This window comes from Lynx canadensis, chromosome D3, assembly GCF_007474595.2.
Source record: "Lynx canadensis isolate LIC74 chromosome D3, mLynCan4.pri.v2, whole genome shotgun sequence".
NCBI lineage: Eukaryota > Metazoa > Chordata > Mammalia > Carnivora > Felidae > Lynx > Lynx canadensis.
In genome coordinates this window covers 38,382,418-38,410,237 of record NC_044314.2, presented here as the reverse complement: position 1 = coordinate 38,410,237, position 27,820 = coordinate 38,382,418, and the positions used below count along the sequence as shown (strand labels likewise).

Below are 27,820 nucleotides of genomic sequence, written 5' to 3'. Positions count from 1 at the left end.
AATCCAGAGACGTGGACAAAAACCAAAAATGCAAAACATCTTTTCCCCAGATTGCCAGGTGGTGGTGCAAAAACCAGCAGCATGATCCCAAGAAGTCCCCAGGCCAATACAATACCAAGGGATTTCTTGAGTGACTCTGTATTGCCAGATATAGCTAGATGTAAGTTCATCTAAGTGTATAAACTTTATTATACACATATATGTAATACATATATATACACACATTATATAGTCTTACAAAAAAGTGTTTAAGATTGTGCAAGGTTTCCATTTATTTCCGGATCCTGGTGCTTGGAGAGCTGCATTCATGAGGTTGAGAGGACATTTGTAATATGTAACTTATTCCCAGATGCATTGGTCTAATTCACCAAAAACCCCAATTAAAAAAAAAAAAGTAGCATGTACTTTAAGAAAACAAACAAACAAAAATGTTTGAAAGCACTACTGTTGTAATAATACATTTAATTCAAAGAATGCCAAGTATGTACCAAGAATCCAAGTATAGGGAAAGATGACTGGGGTCTAATATGACACAGAACAAGGGTTAATTGGATAGTGAACATGTCTTTATCTCCTGTGAAATAAATCTCATGCAATAATGAATATATCTGAAAACTTAGATTACAGCAAGGGGGAGTTATTGTATAGAATTTTCTCTAGGAGCCTAGAATCATAGCATCCTAGAAACCATGAGAGCTAAAATAATTACTGTAATCCTTTTTGATAACTGGGTTTGAAGAAGTTACTTGGGAGGGAAAGTGTAAGCGTGGAACTGGAGACAGAGGGTACCTTTCTTTCTCCCATCTGGGGTGCGAAGGTAGGCTCCTGTCCCTTCCTTTTCTACCCCACTGTCATCAGACGCCTTCTCCCCTTTATTTTCTACCATCTCCACCCTCCCCACTGCTTTCCTTCATCTTAACATGGGCTTTCCTGAGCTTCAGCTTCCTGCCGCTTCAAGCTGTCCAGCACCTGGGGTGGTAACATCCAGCCTGTAAGTTGGTAAGGAGATGGAGAAAGGGAAGAAGAAAGATTGGTGAGAGAGACTAGCTGATGGCAGATGGTGAGAGAGTGCCTGAGTCACCACCGGGGACTCTTCTGGGGAGTGCCATCTAGAACCTCTCTCTTTTCAGTTCTTTTCTGTGAGTTTTCCCAGAAGGCACAAGACTAGAAAATCATTCAGCTTTGTGAAGAAATATTAACAGGCAATTTTATGAACTATTTGTTATTTATGTTATCACTACATAACCTGATAAATCATACGGATCATTAAATAACGTCAGGTTGCCCTTGCGGTAGTCTTCTCTTGTAGACATTCTACTTGTGATTGCTCAGGCTTAAACCACTCGAGGAAATGCTCATCTGAGGACTCTGACCTCAGCTCTAATTTCCTTGGCTTTGGTAGAAATTATGGTGACACAATATTCCAGAAAATTACCTACTTGGAAAACACAGAAGATTCCATGTTTTCGCATTTCTGGGTTTTTAATCAACTAACAACAGAGAAGTATGTCAGGAGCGCAAGGTTCAAAGCCACTCTCTGTTACTAACCAGCTTCTTAATCTTGGACGGTCGCTTCACCCTCCTGGGCCTCACCCTCCTCATCTGTAAAGTGTCTTCTGTCACCAACGTCCATTTTTCTAAATATTTCTTAGAGTAAATGAAAACCAAGATTCTGAGTTTGAGTATTACAAAGCATTACTAGTGTATGAGGGGATTTGAAAAATACCGTATGTTGTAGATCTGCCCATTCCGGCTTCTTGTTTGTAGGAAACGTGCAAGTGTAAGTTACCTAGCTAAACAAAAGCATGTTTTCTCATTGCAGATAAATGAAGATTTACCGATCCCTGGATGAAGTGCTCGGAAAGTCTTTAAATGCCATAGTCAACTGCCATTTCAAAGAAGAGAAAATAGATGGTTTTGGAAAGTTCATGCTGTTTCTTCATTGAATTTTAGGTGAGTGCATCTGAAACCAAGACTTTAAGATGGACATTGAACTATTTCCCCTTAAAGTGCTTCTCTCCTTTGCGTGAAAAGAAAACGGCGTTAAATGTTGTCAATGTTCTGTACTGTTAGTGAGGTGCCACACAGTCAAAGACTTGGTTTCTGTGCTTTTTGTGGCTTTGTTACTGTTAGAAATCACCTGAAGTGTGAGGTGTGAGGTACAGATGCCCTAACATTCTTCCTGGTTCCTATGAAGCAAATGCCTCATATACGCCATTCTACTCTAAAGGTCATAATTTTTTAAATATACAAAAGTACTTAGTTTCAGAGTAATAAGCCAGAATAAGACAAAACTGTGTTCTAAAGGCATAAACTGGGGGAAATTTTCATGATGGTAGTGACAGTTTGATCATTAACAAGTCTGTGTGTGAGAGACAAGGCTAACATTTCACAGGCTGCCCTGGGGAGATTTTATACTGCTTAAATTAAAGTAGGACATGGTTTAGGTTAGGTGCAGTTTCTGAACTGCTGTGTATGATTAAGCACACACACGTGCTCACACACATTAAGCTTTGTTTTGCTTGGCCATAAAATGGATGGATACAAATATTTTTTACATCATCATTCATAACTACCCTTCCATGCTATGAAAGACAAAGGCTTGCAAATCGGTGCTTTACTATTAGTCTGCAATATGCCATTGTCGTTTATCAGCAGAATGGAAAGGAATGGACGAATTGAGAGGTGGTCTTATGGAGGAAATTGTGTGGCTTTCCACCTCCTCCTGAGTCCAGCTTTCAAAGTGTGGTTTTATTATCTACTTTGAAGAGTGGCGATTTCCGGAACAGCAGAATAAACCTCTGTTCACAGTTCTGAATAAAACAATGCAACTGACAGAGCAATGACCACTTTCTAAATCTAATCCTAAAGACACCCATGCTTGCTTCCTTTATCCTTTTTATGAACGTCAAAGCGAAGGGGCTCATTCTCTCACAATCTTCAGGGTGTGCAAATGTGGTTTATTGAGATTGCGTGTGGAACTAAAATGGTGATTTCGTTTATTTACAAGATGTTTGCTGAAGGCGGTTCCCAGGAGCTAAACTTAGAGCCCTTTGAAAATATCAGTAAATCAACTTGTCTGGTGTAACATTCTGGAGGATAAAATGAAAATGAGAAACGTCTTTACTTAACTCTATTTTCCAGTTTTGCTGGTCTGTGCCTGTTTTTGCCTTCTAGTCCGTTCCTTCCCTGCTCCTACTCTACTGGTTCCATGGCAGCTGACCCCTATGGGCTGTATTTTCTGCCCTGAGACTCACCCCGTTGTCTCCAGCTTCCCCAGTGACCTTGAACTCTGAGCTCCAGTAATATCACCTCTTCCCTTTCTCCCTTGAGACCTCGTGGGTGGTAATGCCTTTGGCTTCCTGCTGCTGATCTCCAAGTTCATTCACTATCCCCTGTCTAGCGCTCAGTTCTTCCATCATCCAGGTAACCATTTCTCTAGGTTAAATTCCATCTTTTTAAAATATTTAGAGTGTTTTCTCATTTCTGGTTAGATTGAAATTGACCAACAAATCCTTCATTAATATCTCCCAAAATTTTGGGGAAAACAGAGAACAGGGATTCCTTGCTTCTCCCAAGGAAAATGATTCTTAGGAAATGCATTTCAAGTTAAATGTAAATTTGGGTGGTTTTTCTACACTGAAAAAAATTTAACTTAATTTATTGAAGCCATGTTCTAAGCTGTACAACGTTGTAGCGTTAATTCGCTGCTACTGAGGAAATCATTGTCAGATTCTTATTTTACATATCAAATTAATGGGAAGATTTTTAAATTCTCAGGTATGCACCAAATATGATTGTTACTTTTTAAATACTCACATTGCACAGACTTCTCTACAGATGAGAACTGCTCCTTAGGGCCTCTGTCCCATTCCTGCGTTCACATTTAAGTCTAGACTTAATCTATTTGATTATGGATGTGACCTTTCTCTTTCAGTAATGATAGTTTGCTACTTAAAGATGCCCTATGATCTGATCATTTCACATCTCCTATATTAAATACTGGCTATATTGGAATGCTAAGTGATCAGATGCCACATTGTGTCTTTTTTTTTTTTTTTTTTGGCAGGCAAACAATTTACCACTGTCTCAACCATGCTACTCTAAAGGGCTTCCTTGATATTACAGTAGCTTTTCACAAAATCACTTCACTTGGTTATTTTAAATGCAAGTACCTTGCCTTTTTCATTTCCTTCTCACTTATTTATGGAGGCATTTTCCTTTTCAGTCTTTTCTCCGAGGTTATCGTGACTGTTAATCTGTCCATTTTAATGTTTTGTGGGTACATTCAAAAGGACATGGTGTTCCTCCTACCAACAATTTTCATCTATTCAAACAATGTTAATGGTAAACCTGCAATGCCTAATTGAGGATCCTTTCAGACAATGTGAAAATGCCATTACAAGAAGAATGACTTGGATCCCTTGATAACCTAAAATTGAGAGACACAGGGGTGAATAGCTTTGTGATGTGGTTTAAGCAGTGAATAACTGATGTTCTCAAAACAAACCTTCCTTAGTTTAGTGCAGCACTGAAAGTTCTAATCATTAACATTTCTCTCCAGCTTATGGAAATGAGGCTTTATAAAGCCATATTTAAAAAAAAAAAAAACTCTCAGGGAAAGAAATGCATCCATTAATAATGCATACTACATCACACAAAAGTCTAATGAGTTAGCAAGCCAGAGACTCCTGAGGGAGTGATGCAGAAACTCAGCTTCTGGAGGTTTGGTTCACATAAGTAGGAGGGGACCTATTGAAATAACCTCAGTAACTTCATAACGTTGCCTGGTGGGTCAGGGGACACATGTCATAAAAGATAGCTCAGGCTGAACCCCTCCTCATGTTGGAGGAAGGGTAGGAGGAGTGGAGGTGTGAGTCCTTACACTAATGAGCAACATTGTCAATGGAGATTTTAAATTACTGCTGCCCAAATAGTTCAGGAAAGTGCTTTAAACAAGATGTAGTCAGTAGTATTTCTGCTGAGCCACAAAGTAGGATATTGGAAAAAATCAAATGTGTTTAAAGGCAGAAATCATCTGTAATCCATCTTGGTATTCCTGGAAGCTGGCCCAGCCCTTGGCTCACTGTAGATAACTTGTAAATAAATGGTTGGTGAAGAAAGACTAAGGCCCAAAGCGATGATACCTAATGCTTACTTGTTCTTACTTTATGCCAAACAATATTCTATGTACACGTATATTTCATTTCATGCTTAAACAATCCTATGACATAAGTAATATTATATTTCCTTATTTAAAGATAAGGAAACTAGGGCCCAGGGAGTTTAAATAAACTGCCTGTGGTTAAGTTGGGAGGTAAAAATTCAAATCTGGACAGTCTGGCTTCAGACCCTGAGTACTTAATTATGATGTTCACTGTCTCTCATGTAATATAATCATCAATTAACTTTAAAACACAGAGCAACATTTTTTATTATTAAAAACCTTACGTCATTTCAAAACATGCCCGTGTTAAGAGATCTCGCCCTAATCGTGAATGGCCTCACTTGCAACACAAATTCTCCCTTTTCAACGTTCCTATTCTCCCTTTTCTTTTAAAACGTGACTGTCTAAATCAACTTCCTGATTTATATTCAAATCTCATTATTTCCATTCTTTAAAGGTTTTATCTGAAATGAGTACTTTAGGGGCGCCTGGGTGGCGCAGTCGGTTAAGCGTCCGACTTCAGCCAGGTCACGATCTCGCGGTCCGTGAGTTCGAGCCCCGCGTCGGGCTCTGGGCTGATGGCTCAGAGCCTGGAGCCTGTTTCCGATTCTGTGTCTCCCTCTCTCTCTGCCCCTCCCCCGTTCATGCTCTGTCTCTCTGTGTCCCAAAAATAAATAAACGTTGAAATGAGTACTTTAAAAATCCTATTTCTCCTTTTATTTCATTTGCTTCATTGAAGAACATGTAACCTTGAGCAGCAAGTTCCTTGACCTCTCTGAGCCTCGGATCCTTAACCTCAAAAGTTATGTATAAGTTGTGAAGACTAGAAAATAATATCCATAAACAACAAAGCACAGTTCCTGGTACATGGTAGGAGCCCAAGAAACAGTAGCCAATATGATCTAAATACACTAGGGCCACTCCAGTATCACAGCTGGTGCTGGGGGCACCATCAACAAAATCTATTTCGTATATTCCTTAGCAAGTTATAATATTTATAATATAAATATAATATATAATAAATATAGTAATATTTCGTGTATTCCTTAGCAAGCAGACCTCTTGAGTCTCAAGGCCTACTGTTGTCCCTCATCGGTTGGTCTTTGCCAGCATAGGAATCACGTGATCTGCCCTCTCTAAGCCATGCTCTCTGAGCCTTTACTTTTGCTCATGCTGGTTTTTCTGCCTGGACTCTCCCGTCACCCACACTCCTCTCCAAATCCCCCTCACCCACATGCACACATGCACTCTCCAGTGACTTGCAACACCCCAGTCATCTTTGGAGACACATCACAGCTGTTGCTGTCACCATTTCAGTTAAGTCATTGATGACCTCCTCCTGGGTCAACAGATCATCGTCAGTCCTTCTCAGAATTCATGTAGCCCTTTGAGCCATTACCAGGAGATCAGCTCCAATTGTAGACGGTAGAGAGAACAGCGATCTCATTCAGTCACTCACAGCCTCTTGTCATTTCTCACGTTACCTGTCTGTTTTCCCTCCAAAATTTTCTTCAGGGACAAATGCCAAGTTTTTTCTTTATCTTTGATTTGCCTATACCAAGCTCACAGTAGTTTCATTTCTGGTTTTGAATGAAGTCTGGAGGGTCGTTGTTTTGAGATATGCTTCAGTGCTTCCAGTGTGGTAAAGATCGTAACACTTCATCCAGCATTACAAGCAAAGGGTGAGCTCCCTTAGGGGAAAGGGGACCTTACAGAGGTGTGCCAAGCACCAACCCAGAGACTCCATGAACGTTATCTTACCTAACTTCATATTATCCTCTCAAATTAGCTATTGTTTCCCTTCTTATTCAGATAAGAATAGTAGGGTTCCAAGAGTGTAGGTAACTTGCCGATGTCACATTTCTGCTAAGTGGCAGAATGAGAATGTTAAGCCGTATCTTTCCACTGGAGCACACTACCTCACTAAAAAAGCTTTGCAATTTAATCCTATAAGAATATATATATAAGATAATGCTAGAATTTTCCATTTAAAGTACTTCCTGAGGAATAAGCTATTTTTAAGTCTCCAGATCTTTTTCTCATTGGCAAATAAGTTTATGTTTAGGTTGATGCCAAAATTAGCAATATTTCTGTTCAACAAGAGTTTCAAAGATACAGCACCTTGTGGTTCTGAGACTGTGCAAAAACCTCATGTATTGATGTGAGCGTAAGCTTGGAGATGATGTCTAGTGCTGTCGACTGATAGAATTTTAGGGCTATGCATTATATAGAATCATCACCAGTGCTGGGGGCTTTTTAAGGCAAGGATTTCTGTCTCTCTTTTTTCTCTTTAAAAATATTTATGAGGGGCGCCTGGGTGGCGCAGTCGGTTAAGCGTCCGACTTCAGCCAGGTCACGATCTCGCGGTCCGTGAGTTCGAGCCCCGCGTCAGGCTCTGGGCTGATGGCTCGGAGCCTGGAGCCTGTTTCCGATTCTGTGTCTCCCTCTCTCTCTGCCCCTCCCCCGTTCATGCTCTGTCTCTCTCTGTCCCAAAAATAAATAAACGTTAAAAAAAAAAATTTTTTTAAAAATAAAAAAAAAAAAATATTTATGAAATGAATATTTGTAATTAATTATAAAAAATTTGTTTTGGATACAAAGTTAATCATTCTGTAGACATAATGACATGCTTAGCACTTCTTAAGAGGGTACATAAACGTGTTCTGAATTTTTCTAAAAATCACACTATTCAATTATCATGTATAAGAAAAATAATTGGTATGAATAAAACTCTAAATTGGCAAACAGCAATCTTCTGACTTCATTTTAATTGCAAATATCGGTATCCATAGAGGAGGGTTTCTTCCATTGGTGAAAAATTTTGACGATGCTTAGGCCACATTTATACCTATAATGATCATTCGCTCATTTGCTCTTTAAGAATATATTACACATCTCTTAATGTTTCCTGGCTCTGTGCTAGGCACCTGGGAGCCTGAGATAAATAAGGCATAATTATTTCAGGTAATATCCTACTTTGATTTGCCATCGATTATGTCTTAGGATCATAGAATTTAAGCATCAGAAAGGATATTTCTGATTATTTCACCTAGACCCCTCTCTTAGTCCATTCAAGCCTCTATAACAAAATGCCAAAGACTGGGTAGCTTATAAAGAATGAAATTTCTCACAATTCTGCGGGCTGGGAAGTACATTAGGGCACCGGCATGGTCTCATTCTGATGAGGGCCCATTTCCTGGTTCAAAGCAGGCACTTGCCGTCTGTGTCCTTACATGCAGAAGGGGCTAGGGAGCTCTGTCAGGCCTTCTTTATAATCCCACTCATGACAGCTCCACCCTCATGACCCAATCAACCCCACAGTCCCCTCCCACATTCTGATACCATCACATTGGGCATTAGGATTTCAACATATGAATTTCAGGGCCACGTAGCAACTCCTAATTTTACATTTGAGGAAGTTGAGGCCGAGAGGTTAAGTAGTACCCCCCAAATGAGCAGCAAAGTTGCAACGAGGACCTATTTGAGTCTCCTACCACCAAACTCCTGCCCATCATACAACAAATGAGCCAGTATTTCTATACTCTTGATCTTATTTTCCTCCAGGAGAAGTTTCTAGATGTAAGAAAAGACTCAGAAAACAAGGTTGATTTGGTTTTATACACAAAACAAAGAAGTAGATTTACCATTCATCAAGTATTTATTGAGAACTATCAGGAGCTTTGCTAGGTGTTGGACATATGGCTGAGCAAAACCAGAAATGTCTTCCTGGCTCACATCCTGCGTATTGTCTGGTGTGCACATGTGTGAAGCCGGAGCACAAAAGCCATAAACGGCCCTTTAACGGGAATACCAAAATAGTCCAGGTGCTGACAGGCATAATGTGATGCTAAAAATGGCAACTAAAGTGATTGCAACGTACTCGTTTCTTAGAAAAATGTAAAATAGTGCGATCTATAAATACCCCGTATATTAAAACAAAAAGAGACAGGCCTGTGTCTTTGGTCTACTACTGTTATGTGGATAACTTGTTAATATTCCAGAGTGAGAAAGAATTTTTTTTTAATATGAGTAGCATATGTACCCTGCAGTGTCTATTTCTGAGTAAAATAAATAAATATATATATTTATATATAAATACATATATAAAAATATATATAAATATATATTTATATAAATATATAAATACATATATAAATATATATAAATATATATATATTTATATATATATAAATAAAATATCTTAGAAAAACTAAGACTTCTATTCACAGCTCCCGGTTATGGCCCTGCCTGTTGAGTTCTCTCTTTTGTGTGCTGATTTCCCCTTTAATTTCCCAGAAGAGTTTGCAGAATGCTATTTACCTTTACGTAAGCAGGATTTTTAAAACCATGATCATCACAAAAATGGACGGAACAACGCTTTCCTATCAAAAACTAAGGGTTATGGTGTGTTTACAAAAGTTCATCGTAATGTGCTTTAATGTTAGTGCATTCGTGTGAGTGACAGCTTATGGTTTGCGCTTGTATTTTAACCATCAGTTGATTTTTGTAACTTTCAGAACCTGACTTTTAAATCTGTACAGTTTATTTCAGGAAAATATTACACAGGGAATCTGATAGTTTCAAATGATCAAAGATAGATGAATAATGTAGCTCTCTTTTCTGTCATTCCTTACAATTCTATAACAGTAGGCTGGAATTTTTTCTGTGTTTATGTGTGCGTATCATACTATTCTTCCAATTCTAGTTGCATAGATAAGTAGGGTGGCTGTCTTTTTCTAAGAGCATGTTTTTATTATTACACCACCTTTTCCTAATATATATGAACAACTGTAGTATCACATGGTTTCCCTTCCGAAGTTGAATTTCTTCCCAGAGTAGTAGCATCCACGAAAGGCACATTTGAAGATAAAAAAGCCTCATCACCAGATAAGACTACATTCTTCCCAATTCAGCCACTGCAAAGGAGCCTCTCATGACCTCAATTCAGTAGAGTTCTGTTTTATCCGGCACGGATACAGCCCCGCTCAGTTCACACACCTCCTACGTGGCCAACAGTGCCACCGTGAGTAACACAAAGCACGCCCCCACCTGAGTCGCTGGCACGTCCCCACGGCACTTTGAATTCTCCTTGGGCAGGGAACATTGGCAGACCTTAAGTACAGTGGTAAAATTATCCCGATATAAAACCCTTCCCCTTCTCTCCTAGATTCTCCCTTCCCACCGTACAAGGAGTGAAAGGGCCTAAGAAGCAGGGTTTACAGATTCCTGTCCTAAACACAGTTCTTAACAGGGATTTCTCCATCTCCTAAAGAGGACTCCTTTGAGGTTTTCCATATCCGCCAGCTCTGAGGCTATTGTGTGTACGGGTGCACCTGTAAGCATGAAAGCTTTTCGGTAAGATATTATTAATCCACTTTCTGACAAATAGTGAAGTTCCCCACATTTTGTCTTACCTAATAACAAAGATAATAGTCCGGTGCAGCTCATGATTGCCTTCTCATTCGAATATTCAGATCCTTTCCATACTCACGCATAGAGTTCATGCTTAATGTATACTAACTGCAGGAAGCCGTGGTTGCCTAGTAACCAGTGGAGGTGTGTCCGAGGGGCTAAAGAACATAAATGAATAACGGAAACACTGACATTACTTTCAGCCGGGTGACCTAAGGCTTAATTCAGCACTCGCCATTCCAGACATTTCTAATGGGCTGGCGAAACAGTAGCTTTCTCAGAAGTAGCTCATTAAATCATAAAAATGAAAATTAGCATTTAATATGATGTTCTTCTAGATGGTCTGATAGGGGAAAGGAGAATGACTGGAAAAGCAACAAGACCAGAGCCTAACGTCTTTGATACACTTTTTACAGAATACAGAATGAAATGTCTGCTAGGACCCACTTTCTCAAACAGCTTTTTCTAAATGTTTAGATTCTGTTTGATCAGTTTTGGGAGGAAAATATTTCAGTGTTTATTCAATTCTTTGGTAGTATTACCTTTTTCAAGTTGAAGTTTTTAAGGATTCTGAAACAGGGATTCTTTCCCTTTTATTTTATTTTTTTTTTCAATTTATTTATTTTGAGAGGGGGAGGCAGGGGCAGAGAAAGAGGGAGAGAAAGAATCCCAAGTAGGCTCCATAATGCAGAGCCCAGTGCAGGGCTCGAACCCATGAACCATGAGATCACAAACCTGAGCCTTAGTCAGATGCTTGATTGACTGAGCCACCCAAGCACCCCTGAAAGGCCAATGTTTTAAAAAGCAACGTAGAAGTGGGGCACCTGGGTGGCTCAGTGTGTTGGGCATCCGACTTCAGCTCAGGTCATGATCTCATGGTTCTTGGGTTTGAACCTCGCATTGGGCTCTGTGCTGACAGCTCTCTGTGCGTCTCTCTCGGCCCATCCCCTGCTCATTCTCTCTCTCTCTCAAAAAATAAATAAACATTTATAAAAATTTTTTTTAAAGAAATGTAGAAGCAAAGGGAAACTGGGTAGACTTAAGAGCACGTTTAGCTGGATGATGAAATCAACCCACAAAATAAAAAATTCCTGCCTGATGCCTTCTGAAGAAAACACAACCAGCAAATCAAAGTGCATCCTTACAATGCCATTCTGTTCTAACTGGGTTACTTGGTTGTAAGCCTGGGATTCCAAACACCCAGGATGAAATGTTGCCCCTTCATTAAGTATTTTACTCAAGAAAAGGAGGAGGGGGACATTACATTTTTCATGAAAATAGTAATGACCATCCTACTGAGTTGGAAGCGAGATGGGTATGAGTGTTTAAGGAGGAAAATAAGATAACCAAGGAATGCCAGTGTTGGAAAGTGATTCCACTGTCAGATCCCACCCTCACAACGTGTTTCAACCTCCCTTGCCCATAGAGAGGAAAATTTGAAGAAGCACACCAGACAAGACACACAGGCTTCAGTGCTCGGAAAAAAATAGTTTTTTACTGAAGTAGGAAAAATGTTATTACTCATAACCAAATCATTTGTGTGGCCTCTACCCCACATCGAGGCAAGGCAGAAAATCATCACCCACTGTTATTAAGAGGTGTGCAAAGACCTGCCATTTGACTCTGAAGCAGTGGTTCTCAATCGTGGGCAATTTTGCCCCCCACGGAACATTTGGTGATATTGGTAGACATCTGTATTGTCATGTCTCAGGGATGGAGGAGGTGTGGAATGCTTTTAGCCTCTAGTGAGTAGAAGTCACGATTCTGCTTAACATCCTACAGTGCTCAGAATAGTCTCCTAAAGGAGAGAATTTACCTGTCCCAAAGTGTCCGTAGCATCCAGGTTGAGAACCCCTGCTCTGAAATATTAAGAACCACAGTGATTCATAGCAGGCTCCACATTAGGTTGTCTTTATACGTTAGCTACTTATTCTTCACGGCCGCTTTGTTAGGTAGGTGTGACTCTTACCCTTATTTTTAGACGATGAAATTGAGGTTTGGGGGGTTAAGTAACTTGCTCAAGGCCATGCAGTCAGCAGGTAGTGGATTTTGAATTCAAAGTAGATGAGGCTCCAAAGATCAGCTCCTGTCAGGTCCCTATGCTCCTCGATCCAAAACTACCTGCATCAGCTGCCTCCTGTGTTGTCTGAAACTCTGCATCTCCAGAGGGTCCCCGTTAGAATGCATATGTGTCATCGGAGCAGGCTGACAGGGTAGTTCGTCACAGCCCGTTTGTCCCCTGTCAACGTCCAGAGTGAGTGACTGGGTTCTAGGAACTTGTGTTGGCTAAGAGATGACAGTGTTTGAAGGGGACAGAGTCTTCCTGAAAAAGGAAATTTCACTTTAAAACGTCCCTCTTTGGAAGGTGACCTTAGTGGGGAAGATGGGATTTCAGGTCAGGGCATAGAGTGTAAAAAGGACCAAATTGTGCACCAAACGTTTGATTGTATGAAACAGAGATGCCCGAGTAGCAAGCAGTCTCCTCACACTGAGGGCGATGGGGTGACAAGCTGATTTCTCCTGTCAGAGAAGCCCTCTCTCCCGCTCATTGCCTGCCCCTCGGGGAGTCTGAACTACCCCAAGAGCAAGGGCAGCAGTTGGGCGTAGGCAGTGCAGAATCCCCAGGGAATGTGGACAATCACAAAACAGGAAGCAGACAATTCACTTTAGCCAACACATGCAGAAAAAGAAGGCCATCGTCTGTAGCATGTAAAAAGAAAACAAAGACCTGTTTTCAGAGAATGGTTTTGCTTCTCCACTCATAATTCCCTTGACCTGGTCCTTCACACAGTCTAGCATCTGCTGCTTTTCTATGCTTCCGGTGATAGCACGCTGAGCCCGGATACCTCTTCAGGCTCTTCTTGGGAGTTGACTCACCACTCAACCTGTGCCCCAGCCACATGGAACCTTTTGCCATTTCCTTGTCCATCAACTTTTTCTCTTCTCCCCATGAGCCTCTTGTTTGAGTAAAGAGACTTTTCCCGGAAACTCCCTGTATTCATTTCCTACGGACATTATAACAAATGATTGCAAACTTGGTGGCTTGAAGTAATAGAAATTTATTCTCTCATAGTTTCTAAAATAGAGAATTCTGAAATCAAGATGTTGGCAGGGCCATGCTCCCTCTAAAGATTCTAGGGAAGAGTCCTTCCTTGCCTCTTCCTAACTTCTGGTGGCTCCAGCGATTGTTGACTTCCTTAGCTTGTATCTGCATCACTCAAATCTCTGTCCCAATCTCCCCATGGCTTTCTCTGGGTGTGTCTTTCTCCTTGTCCTCTCCTCTTATCAGGGCCCACGCTAACCAGTAGGATCTCCTCTTGCTCCTTAGTTAATTACATCTGCAAAGACTATTTCCAAATAAGGTCACATTCTGAGTTTCTTGGTGACCATGAAGTTTTTAGGGCCACTACTTGAATTAGGAGCTATAATAGGATATATAGAGAAGGAGATTTTTTTATAAGGGATTGGTTCACACAATTATGGAGTCTGGGAACCCCCTGTGTCTGCAACCCAAAGGCCTGAGAAGCCGGAGAGCTAATGAAGTAAGTTCCAGTCTGAGTCTGAAGGCAGGAGAAGACCAGTGTCCCAGCCCCAAGACCATCAGGCAGAGAGCACATTCTCTCTTGCTCAGCATTTTGTTCTTTTCAAACATTCAACGTTGGAAAGGGCAATCCACTTTACTAAATCTACCCATTCAAATGTTAACCTCATCCAGAAACACCCTCATAGACACATCCAGAATAATGTTTAATGAAATATCTGGGCAACCATGACCCAGTCAAATTGACACGTAAAATGAACCCTCGCACTACTCAATCCACTACACCCCCCCAGCAGCTTTTCCTTTATGTTTTACTGGCACCGCTGACAAGGTGATTGCAATAGCAGTGATTGACTTTGACCCTTCCTCGTGACCTATGGTGGAAGTACAGATAACAATTCCACCAGCAAAGAAAAATGGATATTAGATAAGCAACAAATCCATTATATTTCCATGTATTTCTCTTTTGTGAAATAGACACTTTTGTATTAGTTTATGCCTTGTATTTGCAAGTGACAAAAAAAATTAAAAATCACTCAGGCCAGCTTAACAAAATAGGAATGGTCAGGCTGCAAATAAGGGCAGTTCAGAGGCTCAAAGGATCTTGTGGTCAGGAGCTTGTTTCTTTCCGCCTTTCTCGGCTGTTTTCCTCTGGTGTTGAATTAATACTTAAGGAAGCTCTATCAATGCAGTGATGAAGAAAGCCACCAGCACCTCCCACCATACAAAATCTAGATCACAGGATTAGAGCTTAGATCTGTTTCCTACAGAACTTTCATTGGTGCTGCTTAGGTGCTCTATTCTTTATAACTTCAGTATACCGTGGATGATCCAATCAATACCTTCCTCATATCCAGAAATAAATCCCTCCATTTGTCCTCAGCCATCTACTTCTTTGAACCACTTGCACCATCAAAAAGAAAGCAAGATATCTCACTCTCCAAACACCATATCCTCCCCCTCCAGCTTGTCCTGATCTCCACACTTGCAACTCTTTGTGTTAGTTACAAAGTCTTTTTGTCCTTATTCTTTCTCACTATCAAACAACCACCTTCTGTTTTTACTTCCCTCCTTGCCTGGTTAGACTCCATGGTCCTTTTCCTTTTATGTACCTTCACCTCCCTGCATGTCTTTCCTACCATCTATTCGCCAGGCAACAGCCAAGCCAAGTAGATGAACCCACTTACCTGCCTTTCCTGTACTTTCACCTATTTGGCTGAGCTTTGTCAAAGAAAGCCACGCGACTGAACATCCTAGAGTCATGATCACGACGTCAGATGTGCTCGCAACATTCCGTGGCAGCCCTACTATTTCAGTAGTCCGCTCACTCTACTCTCCACAATGACTAGCTCATTATTTCTCCCCTTGCGTCAAAGCCTTCTCCCCATTCCTCATTCTGAGCTAGCAGCCTTGCTTTTGACTTCATTGAGATGACAGAAGCCACTAGAAAGGAACTCCCTCTTTCCATGCCCAATTGTACACACATACCCTCATCTGCATCCTTCTCCCTTCACATCACAGAAGAATTAATTTCTGTACTTTTACTCTGTATCTGGTCCCCCTTTACCCTCTTAGGACTGTGCACATGCAGTCAGCCATTTTCTGTCCCATGTCATCAGTCTGTCTGCCCTTAGTGGACCGCTGTTTTCTGCATGTAAATATTTTCTAGAGTCTCCTGTATTTGAAACATCCCCTTGATTTCATGTTTCCTTTCATTTGCTGCCCTACTTCTTGCTCCCCTACAGATCCAGCTTTCTCAAAAACAAAAACTGGTTTACCCAGTCTGAGTCCACATCCTCACCTCCCATTCTTCTGTCCCTCACCCTTTCATGAAAAGGGGTTTTATTGAGGTCTTCATTATCTCCCTATTCTAAAGCTAATGAATGCTTTTCCCATTCTCATCTTACTCAGCCTCTCAGTAGCTTTCAACTCAAAGACCACCCCTTCATTCCTGAAGAACTCCCCTTCAGCTTCCATAGAAACACACTCACAAGGATTTCCTCTTACCTCCCCGAACCTCTGTCTTGGAGAGGATTCTTGGGCACGTTTCTCCATGGATGTTTTCCCCTGGCTTTACAAAAGTCTCTTGCACCTACAGCTGTCACATGTACATCTCCATTCGGGCCCTGTCTTTAGGGCTTCAAGCAGATATAGACACAGCTTATGTGACATTACTGAGGCAGTGCCTCAGAAACATTTCAAATTCAGCACTTTGCCTTGCTTACCCATTGTCGCATTCCCGCAATAAGCTCCTGCAGCCAACTTCTGCATTGTCGTAAATGGCACCTCCATTTATTTCTGAATGCTGGGAGTTTTTCTTTCCACTTTTTTTTTTTAATGTTTATTTATCTTTGAGAGAGAGAGAGCAGGAGCACAAGAGCGTGCAGAGGAGGGTCAGAGAGAGAGAAAGACATAGTATCCAAAGCAGACTTCCCCCTCCCACGCCCCACCCCCCACCCCTCTGCCATCAGCAAAAAGCCCAACATGGGGCTCTGTCTCAGGAACCATGAGATCATGAGCTGAAATCAAGAGTAATTCACTTAACCCACCCAGCCACCCAAGCACCTCTTCTTTCCATTCTATTCTCACTCGTCCTCCCTCATTCAGTCTGTACTGGGGTCCTGTCAATTCTGTCTCCATAATCTATTTCAAACATGTACACTTCTCAGTGTCTCCACTGGTGGCATTTTGGTTCAGAATCCACAGTTGGCCCTCAGACTGGCTGCTCTTTAAATACTCTTGCCCCTCTCCTGTCCGTTCTCCACCCCATAGCCAGGACACTCTTGTAAAAAATAAAAGTTGGATTATGTTCCTCTCATGTTTTAAATCCTTCAAACCTCCCCACTGCACTTAGAATAAATTTTAGAATCCCTCAAATCCTTGGTCTGCCAACGTCTGCATGCCATGACCCTCTGCCCTTTATGCATAGCGCTCCAAACACACTGGTCTCCTTGTGTTCCTTGAGCACACTGGGCTCTCTCCCCTCTCAGAGACCTCACACATGCTCGCCCCTTTGCTTCAAAGACTCCTCCCCATTCTTCTCAGGTGTCATCTCAAATACCACTTTCTCAGGGAGCCTATTCTTTCTTTAGACCCCATTCCAAGCATGGACACAGACTTAATTACTCACTGTGAAGCTAAGGGCAATTCTCAAAGCTTTCCTAAAATCTTGATGATAACAGAGCTATTATAACTCAGAATATTTAAAATTAGTCATCAGCATCATTATTCCTTAGACCATAGTCATACCGTTCAAAAGGGATCCCATATTGGCTGTTTCCTCCTGGGCCACCATGTTTTAGAACCTGGTTCCCCTACACGTAGGAATTCCCTCTGACCTGGACCTTGCTCCCCGTGTCCAGAACTTCAACACCCATCCTCCCTGGATCTAGTCCCCAAACCCTTCTTATTCCGGTTAACAACTCACAGTCTTTCAGCTATACAACTCATAGTGAAGGGAGCATTTTCCTCTGTCTCACAGGAGGACCTAATTTCTCTTCCTTCATCCCTCTCTTGTAGACTAGTTTATATATAAATGATAAGCCCCTTAAAGTTTATTCCAAAAAAAAAAAAGAGCATTCTTCCTCAAAGGTAGTCATGAGGCCTGTAGCCTCCTTTAGAATATGGAAAATGTTGCAGTTTTAAAACTAACAATCTAGGGGTTCCTGGGTGGCTCAACTGTCCCACTCTTTGTTTCAGCTCAGGTCATTGTCCCGGGGTTGTGGGACTGAGCCTCGCACTGGGCTCCTTGCTGAGCATGGAGCCTGCTTGAGATTTCTTTCTCTCTCTTCCTCTGCCCTTCTCCCCCACTCATATGCTCTCTCTCTCAAAAAACAGAAAAAAAGAAAAAAGGTAGCAATCCGTTTTATTCTCTCTTGTTTTGCATTTTTGTTTTTTGCCATTCTCAAAGTGTGTTTCTGTGTATTTTTAATTTTTAAGTTTTTTATTTTAATTCCAGTCTAGTTCACATACAGCATTACATTAGAGTCAGGTGTACAATGTAGCGATTCAATAATTCTATACATGGCTCCGTGCTCACCGTGATAAGTGTCCTCTTTAATCCCCACCACCCATTTCACCCATCCGGCAATCCATTTTAAAATGAAGCTACAGGGGCGCCTGGGTGGCGCAGTTGGTTAAGCGTCCGACTTCAACCAGGTCACGATCTCACAGTCTGGGCTGATGGCTCGGAGCCTGGAGCCTGTTTCCGATTCTGTGTCTCCCTCTCTCTCTGCCCCTCCCCCGTTCATGCTCTGTCTCTGTCCCAAAAATAAATAAAAACGTTGAAAAAAAAAATTAAAATGAAGCTACATAGGTACTTAGAAACAGATATGAATAGATCAATTCAAAACTATTACTTGTGGCCAGTGGGGTTATAGTGATTAGAAAATATTTTTGATTACTCTCATTTTTTTAATCGGCCTACAATGTTTATCAAAGATATCATAGAGCCTGAATAGATGAAACAAATAGAGTTGTTCTTACACTTTGCATATTAAGTGCCACAAGTGTGATCGTATGGGTGGGCAATCCAAGCCACAGAATCAGATGTATGACTGAAGGTTTCTGTCTTCTCAATGTGTGTGTATAGGAACATATGAACACAGAATTGTGTCTCCACTGGGAGGTCAAGTGTCGTTACCTGTATAATGAACGTGAGTGGCGATTCATCTGTGATGAACAAAGTAGGAGCTGAGGCCTCTCGGCCTTGTGTTACTTACACGCCCTGGTTTTGTTATTATGTCAGGGGTCCTTTCTGATGTCTCACCTGGCGAACACATAGCGTGGTGCCTTCCGTAAACAAATGAAGACCCCCTGCTCACCATTACTTATGCGCAGATAGCCTTTCACATGCGTAAGTGCCTCCCTGGCCGGCTTTTATGCGACTTCCCTTCCTGCTCATTGTCCCCCCCCCCCCCCCCCCCCCCCCCGTTGTATGATGGTTTCTCCAGTTTCTCCATTTCACATGTCACTGAGAGGCTCTAAACAGAATGCAGTGGCCTGATGGAGAATTAACCAGTGTGAAGTATGGAGAAGGATAATGCCTCCCAGGTTGACTCCAGTGAACTCCCTGGTGTCACGTACCAGAACCTCGGAGATGTTAGGTGATCTCTACTGATGGAGTGTTTACCACCACAGACACCCAGGAGGGTCCAAAGCGCCCAATATCTTTATAGTGTGGGTCAATTTATATAAGGCGTGCTTAGCTATCAAATGAAACTTTATCATTCATTCCGATCATGAAACTCATGTAGGTATATACAATGACATTTCAGACACTGCTTTGTCAACTTGTCTTCAGTTATTCAGACAACTTTCTCAATTGTGTATTTCTTCAGTATTCTTTTATAAAAAAAAAAACAAAACTATTTATTTTGAGAGAGAGCCCATGAGCAGGGGAGGGGCAGAAAGAGAGGGAGAGAGACAGAGTCCCAAGCAGCCTCCATGCTGTCAGCTCAGAGCCGAATATGGGGCTTGATCTCAGGAACCGTGAGATGATGACGTGAGCAGAAATCAAGAGTCAAGACACTTAATGGACCGAGCCGCTCAGGCGCTCCTCGTCAGTATTCTTTTTCTCTTACCCCCTGGATAATTGTGCTATATGTTCTCTTTAACCACATATACTTTTATGTCTCCCCCTAAGTCACCTTGTATCCTTTTCCAACTGTTTAATCTGTTTTTCCTTAATAATTTCTTCTCCTATAGTCTTGCCTTTAATTATTCTCCTAACTTGCTTCATGTTATAATACCCTTTATTTTCATCAAAGTTGGCATCGATAATGAACTTTGATTGAGTGCCCACAAGGTGCATGGCATGGCATTTGCTTCCCAGTCTCTCCATCTCATTACCTACGATTTATACACACATATGACTGTAGAGACAGCTACTACCCCCACCCCCGCACCCCTCACCTTGCCACCAACTAATTACTTATCCTTTCTGAGGAGCACGTAACAAAGGAAGGGAGAAACTCAGTAACTTATCACTCCTATATCTAATCTTGGTCACTGAATATGCTCTTAGGTACATCAGGCATCCGTCCATGGAGCTTTTAGCGTGTACACCGCGCAGATGTAGCCCTAGTACCCAAGCACAAAGCAAAAGCATCTGGGAAAATACACCTAATATCCCAACAGCAACCACTTTCCAAGCTTGGGGCACACTGAATGGATGATTTCCCCCCCTAAATGTTCTGCCTAAACGGACCTAATTAAATTATCTCTCTACTCTCAAGTCAGTTAATTATATTTTTTTCATATATTGTATCTACGGCTATATTTTCTTTATCCATATTCTTATCTCCCCTTCTAGGCTGTAGGCTATTTATATTTCTCCCGCCTACATCTATACAATATGGGCTTTTAGAAGACACTTAATTAAAATTTATTGAATTAGAATAAGTCATCTTATTTTAGAATAAGTCAGGCGGAAGAGACCAAGAAGTAATAATTTTGTGTAACTGTGTATTCAGATTAGGAAAATGAATTCTTTCAAGAGTGACTTCTCGGGAATATGCCTGTTTCTTTGACTTCATGAGTAGACCTGATTTTCAGAAATGTCCTCCTCTTTTCCCTCGAACTGAGAAAGAATATATTCTGTCAAACGAAGACGTCATCGTGGCTCTGCAAACACGCCTGGCTTTACAGGATATGGGATTGTCACAGAGGGTGACCAGACAAGTACTTAGTCCCCTGCTCCTACAAGTTCCCTGACAGTCTGCCACTCAAACCCCACAGATCTGGTTTCCCAACCGGATACAAGGACAGAAAAGAACTCGGAGTCTATCAAAGACCTCTGCCTGATTTTATATCAACTCAAACTCAGAGCATCCTGACCTCACAACTCTCTTGGAACCTTTTTCCATTTTGTTCTCCTCAGGACAGATTTTGACCTGAGAGAATATTTGCTTCTTCTCAGTATCCACTCTGTTTTGCTGTCAGTGGAAGGGGGCTGTAGAGATGTTGCCACGCTGATTGCCTCTGACCAAACAACAACAACGGCAACAGCAACAAAACTGTGTTACCTGCCTCCAAGTAACTCCTGGTCCTGCCTTGGACCCTGGAGCACATTTGTGGAGTTTCACAGAGGATGCCAAACTGGAACTGGGAAGGGGCCCCTCAGACATGAATTTAGAGTCAGCAGGGTGATATTACAAACAGCAAAGTCAGGGCACCTGGGTGGCTCAGTCGGTTGAGCCTCCAACTTCAGCTTAGGTCATGATCTTGTGGTTCATGAGTTCGAGCTCGCATTGAGCTCTGGGCTGACAGTGCAGAGCCTGGAGCCTGCTTTGGATTCTGTGTCTCCCCCCCGCCCCTCTCTGCCCCTCCCCTGCTCATGCTCTCTCTTTGTCAAAAATATATAATAAATAAACATTTTTTTAATCTTAAAAGAAAAGCACAGTGAACACATGGCAGGACTTTGAGACCGTTATTTCACCTGTTTCCTCATCAATAAAGTCAGTATTACACTGAATTATAGGTATGAGTCCTCTAATTCTAACATTCTATGCTTAGATTTTCTAATTTAAACTCAATAATTCCCACTCCCACACAGGAATCTGTTCTAAGGAAATAACCCAAGGTATAATCAAAAACGTACATACAAAGATGTATCACTTATAAAAAGAGACCGGGAAAAGACTAAATATTTATTTCACAATGAGGGATGGCTAAGTGAATTCTGACACATCCAAATAGTAGAATTTTATGCAACTATTAAAAAATATTTTCAAATAATGTATAATAGCACAGTATGTTTATTTTACATGTCTTTCTTTAGGTGAAAGAAAGCTATAGTCAAAATCATCCAAGATTGTTAGTATATAAAAATTAAGAAATACATCAAAATGTCAATATCAGTTACCTCGGATAAATAAATTATATGTGCTTTTGATGTTATTTCATAAATCTATATTCCTCAACTTCTCTACATTGGACTTGTAATATTACCTTTCAGTGAGAAAATGGGCACGTCATGTCAGGTTTTATTATTTATTATTTTATTCTTAGGTTTAAAAACCAAGTATGTTTTTCACTAAGGAAGAATCCAGATATATTCTTGAATTTTGAAAAGATTAAAAATACAAAAACAGAAATTTGGGAATAAATTTCCATATGTGAATAGGGCAAAATGATTCAGGGCTCACAATTAGTTATCTGTGGGATCTGTAGCCATCAATTTCACAGTGCTATTTAAAACCAGATACTTATTTATAGCACCGTTAATACAATTCAAAAGAGGAGTGCATGTTTTGAAAACATCTTCAGGGTAAAATAGAATATCTTGATATTGAGTTATATAAACTGAGATGCCTTGCAATAGCCTTGTTCTTTCATAAGAAATTTTCATGAGTAGAATAGATACTAATCCGATTAATATTTTTTAGGTCAGCTGCTCAAAGCAGCTGGAGAAACTATGTGCCTGCAAAAATTGTTCAATAGATTGCAATCTTTTTTGTTGTTGCTGTGAACGAGTTTTCTTATTTGATTTAAACCAGCGCCCTAACAATAAAGCTCTTTGTGGTATTCTAAACTAAATAACAATTTGAAAATGTGACCTGAAAAAATGGACTTTGCAGGGGTTCAAATTGTTTTGTCTTGTTTTGATTTTATTGACATTAGCAGCCAGTTGTTTTTTGGGTTTTTTTTTTGGGGGGGGGGTTTCTTTTCTTTTTTTTTTTTGGTAGCCATCCTGTTGAATTCAAGCATGTGACCTCTGAGCCCATGTTGCTACCTCGAGTTTGTGGGAAATTAAGTGCCCTCATGTCTGAAGAGACAGCAGTGAGGCAAACAACCCTTTAAGCTCTCTCCCAGGCCTGTGCATCCAAGGCTTGGCTCATCTTTCTTATAATTCTGAAGCATTATGTCTCGAAACTGTTTCCCCCGGCTGTTAAGATTCTTCATATGAAATTAGGTGGGTCATCCCAGCACATTATGTTACAAATTTTGTTCACACTGAACAAGAGGTTAATCTTAACATTGGCAAAAGGGGATTTCAAACTTTGTGAAACCAAATATATTGGCATCATATTTCCTGAATGCTTAAGAGAGAGAATCAAACAAGTTGCTTGACATCTGACAAAGGATGTGTGCTCATCATAGTTAATCCCTAGGAGGGGTCTACATTGACTAGATAAATGATACGCTCTTCAATTGACAAAATGAAGAATGGTGGGATGCATAAGCAATCTGTAGGAGGGAAAAAGACACAAGGTAAAGACTCACCAAGAAATGAGTACAAGCAGTGAACGCGTTTCTATTGAGCCAGCCACGCATGAGAATAATTATGAATTATTCAGATTGCGGTTCTGAGTCTTTCCTTCATCAGCTGCCCTGACAAGGATTAAGGGGCTCTGACTTTCCAGTGGATATGCCTCTTGCCTTTTCGTCTATTCTGCCTCACTTCCACGCTTTGTAGGACTGTGTCATGACGAGTCACCACCCTGAAGGATTTTTCAGAGTTGCAGCAGTGCTGGAGCTGTTTTAATAATCTCTGCTGATTTGCTGTAGGTCTTTCTTTTAATGATAGAGAAATCTTGTGATGTGCAGCATGCATTTTATTCTTTATAGCAACTTCCTGCCATGGAAGTTTTTTCTCTGCCACAGGTTTTGTTTTTCTTGTTGTCGTTTTCTTTTTCTTTTCTTTTTTTTTTTTTTTTTAAACCCCTGGTGGCTTCTTTGCACTAGAAGGCTTCAAAGGGATTTTAATGCTACTTTTCCTATGCAATTGGCTTTGGTGCCTGGCAATTTCCTGAGTTAGATGACTGTGGAGAAAAGCAACTAAAAGTCTGTAGTGGCAAGCAGTTTACAGCCCTTGTTACTGATCAAGCTGACCTTTTAAAGGCTGTTAAGCTAACATTGGTACATTTGTTAAAAACGTGGTCTCTGTATATAATTTCTATTCTGAGGCTCTTTCTGATGACAGTTCTTTTTAAAAAGTTTTAGGGGCGCCTGGGTGGCTCAGTCGGTTAAGCGTCCGACTTCGGCTCAGGTCATGATCTCACGGTCTGTGAGTTCGAGCCCCGTGTTGGACTCTGTGCTGACAGCTCAGAGCCTGGAGCCTGCCTTGGATTCTGTGTCTCCCTCTCTCTCTCTGCCCCTCCCCTGCTCATGCTCTGTCTCTCTCTGTCTCAAAAATAAATAAAAACACTAAAAAAATAAATAAAATTTTAAAAAATTAAAAAGTTTTTTTTTTTTTAATCAACTACCAACTTTAATACTCTTTCCACAGTTACTTCACATTGGGAATATGTAAAACCTTTTGGCTGGTCATCATCTCCTCTAGATAGTTTGTAAGTGGGAGCAGGCAATCCTGGCTAGTTACCTGAAATGGTCTCTGTATTATGCTGTGTCACTACTCATATTATAAAGCATATCATTGAAAATGTGTATCTGGTTGAAAATGACAGTTTTATCATCAAGGGAAAGTCAGGTGTGAATGAGCTTTCTTGTCCCTTTTGTTCAAAACTCATAAACATTTTTGCTAAATAACTCTAGCGATAATGTATTGAGCACTTAACTGTGTTTCAAACTCAGTGCTTGGTAATTTCCTTGGACCATCTCATTTAATCCTTTTTCATAACTTTTGAAAGTAGAAATTTTACATAAGAGTAACCAAGGTTTAGAGAGGTTAAATAATCTATCCAAGATCACAAAGCCAGTCTGGGTAAGAACCGATTTTAAAACCACATCTGAGTAACTCGGTGGTTGCTACTCTTGCCTCCCTCCCTGTGCAGCGTGGGATAGTAAGGAAAAGCCTGAGCAAACCCCCCCCTCAGGGGCTTAACCACAGCAGAGAATGCTGTGAACACAGTCCTGGAGGAGTTGAGGTTTCCTCCACTGTGCTGACATAAAGCATTCATTCCCTGCTTTATTCATTCAAGAAATAGCCACCGAGCCCGACATTATGCCAAACCCTTTGCTGGTTCCATGGTATGAAAAGATAAATAGGGCAACATTCCCCTTCTTAGGAGAGTCCATGTCTAAAGAGAGAGAATAGATATGTAAACAAATTATTATGGAATTTGAGCTAAATCTGGAAAGTAAGCAAAGCTGTGGAAGCAGGGGATTGGCCATGCATGACCCGAGGGACAGAATAGCTGCTCGCCTGATGGTGGAGAGAGCACCAGCTGTGAAGGATGTCCATGGTGGGAGGGAGGGACCACAGCTGTGGCCAGGTGAAGCCTGTCACCCAGGCCTCCCATCAGGCGTCCTTAAAGCACATGTGAATAAACTGAAGGTGGTTCCTTAAATATTAATTGCATAGCCATGGGCTTGGGGGTCCCAGGATTCTTCAGAGTTGCAACTGTCCCAACTCCAAACTTCTCTTAATATGGAACCCCCAAGTATGCTTTGGTTGATTCTATCAGGCTGCGTCACCACAGATCCAAATCTGTGATCATTTAAAATAGGAGGGGCGCCTGGGTTGCTCAGTATGTTAAGCATCCAACTTTTTATTTTGGCTCAGGTCATGATCTCACAGTTCATGGGCTCAAGCCCCCCCCCCACCGCCACCCCCCATCGGGCTCTGCACTGACAGTTGCTTGGGATTCTCTCACTCTCCTCTCTCTGCCCCTCCCCCACTTGTGCTGTCTCTGTCTCTCTCAAAATAAATAAATAAATAAATAAACTTAAATAAATAAATAAAACAGAACTGGGACTTAATCTGTTTAAATAATGGCTAACCACAGGGTTTGATGAAAAGAAGTTGAAGAATTTTGCCTCCCACCTCTGAACTGTGATTAGAAGTTTGCTCTAGGAAAATCCTTTGAGACTAGCCCTTCCTATACTGATGCAGTGTTTTCAACATCCATGTTTATTGAATTACTTAACTTTTATATCTATATTTAAAGGAGCTATGAGACTATTGCTCCTTTTTTTTTTTTTTGAGTTAGTAACTGGCGTTTAAAAATACTTGGTTGGAAGAAGTAGTAGATAATGATCAGTATTTTGAGGGATTAGTGGCAACTTAAAAAAATGCATATAGTTATTTCATTTGTTTCAGGGCTGTGGGGGCCCTTTTATTCTTATACCTCTGCTATTTGTTTCTTTTTTTTCCTTGCTCACGAGGTTGAGTCAGCAACAGAAACATATTCAAATTAGACTTGTCATACAGAAAAAAAAAATCTGACTTTGTCAGGGTGGGTGGAGGGGAAAAAGGCAACTTTTTGTCAGTCTTTTGTATTTCAGCAGCTGGATTCATTGCTACCATGGTAACGGACCACATGATGAGGTGTATTAGATTGCTGTGCGTTGAGCACAAGGGGAAGAATGAACACAGCGTTTTATTGAAGTTAAAGGTTGCTTTGGAGTTTCTTCTGTGGAAATGTGTAAGGTCAAATACTATAGCTTTCAGCATATGTAGTACCTTAGAGGAAGAATTAGGGGCATGTTGGTGTCTTTAACTGCAAAACCAGGTAAGGTACAACTCAATCTATGAAACTGAACTCTTCTTCTGTTGCAGGAGCAGGACTTGCTGGGTGGAATTTCACTGTCGCCCCCACCCCCAGCCCTCCGTGGGCACAGGACAAATTTCTCCCTTCCCCTGCTTCCAGCTCCCTCGCCCCCACCCCCGTTTTCACCCTTTATTAATTTGAAAGTCTAAAACACTGTGACTTTTTTCTGGCACTTTGGTAGTATGTGTGTGAGGCTGTGTGTGCAAGTAGAAGTAAGAAACCTGGAAAGAAGTAATAAGAATGCAATAATCCCTGTCTTCAGGTCAATGTAAAACAGGGCAAAATGTTTCCTTGTTTTGAACTTTAAAAATGGTCCGCTTTTCCTAGAGGACACCTTGTTCGTGGTGTCGGTCCTAAGCTGCTTGTCTCTTATACTAAATTAACAGTAGGGCAAAATTCTCCCGCGTGTTACATAGTGTTTTTGTTGTATTTGGGCATTTATTCCTCTTTCATCCTATTCCTGCCAGCCCCATCTAACATGAGTAGTTCGGTTTTATCTACAATTTTTACAACATATTTTATTTCCGTTTCGTATTATGTTCTTTCAGGCATTGTGTTCTATATGCTTCAGAGGATTTGAAAATAGAAGTAGATACAATACGGGTCAGTATAAAAGGAACTCTTGCTTAGAGGCTGGAGAGAGCCGAATGTAAACAATGCGGTGCGTGGGGAACCTTCCATTCTCAGAGCACAGAAGCCTCTCCCTGCGTTGTTTACACATCGCCCTAGCAGCTTGTTTCAAAAGAGGTGCCTTTGATATGCGCAGGGCAAGTTAAAGGAGAAAATTTCTTTGCTAATAACTTCTGTTGCTTCCTTCGTCGCGGTTTCTATTGATGTCTGTTGTTGGTCTTTCTCATCAGATGTTAGGATTGACTTTAATTTTTTAGTCAAGGGCTAACTTAGCCAACTTCTCTAGGCTTGGGAGAAACTTGTCCCGGCAGCGTTAGAGACAAAGCCGAACTAAAACAGGAGCAGAGCCCCGCTGTTACTCAAGCGGATTCACTCTCCACCTGGAGTGTTTTCATACACGAAAGTCTTTCAAAAAATACTTTCCTAGCTAAAGTCGAGTATTTGCCACTAATTGGCACTGACTTGGATAAAAGCCAAGAAATGATCCCAAGTTTGATCATATACCTCTCTTTCTTCAAAAAGGGAAACAGCTTTTGTTATATCCATTTATGCTCTGTGATTTTCATTGCTATTTCCTTAGTCTCTCTAATTTTCATACATCTGGGTCATCTTCTA

General features: G+C 41.0%; 1 protein-coding gene across 5 annotated transcripts in view; it reads left to right on the top strand.

Annotated features, from left to right (window-relative positions):
• The window catches only part of DTNA (dystrobrevin alpha), a 356,259-nt gene that overhangs the window by 165,719 nt on the left and 162,720 nt on the right, over nt 1-27,820 (top strand). For 4 of the 5 annotated variants that reach the window (XM_032595369.1, XM_032595372.1, XM_032595371.1 and 1 more), the window contains one exon: nt 1,823-1,953. The gene's annotated coding sequence lies outside the window, so the exon portion shown is untranslated. Of the gene's footprint in view, nt 1-1,822; nt 1,954-26,390; nt 26,537-27,820 lie in introns of those variants that run through there. The other variant, XM_032595370.1, reaches the window with a different exon arrangement.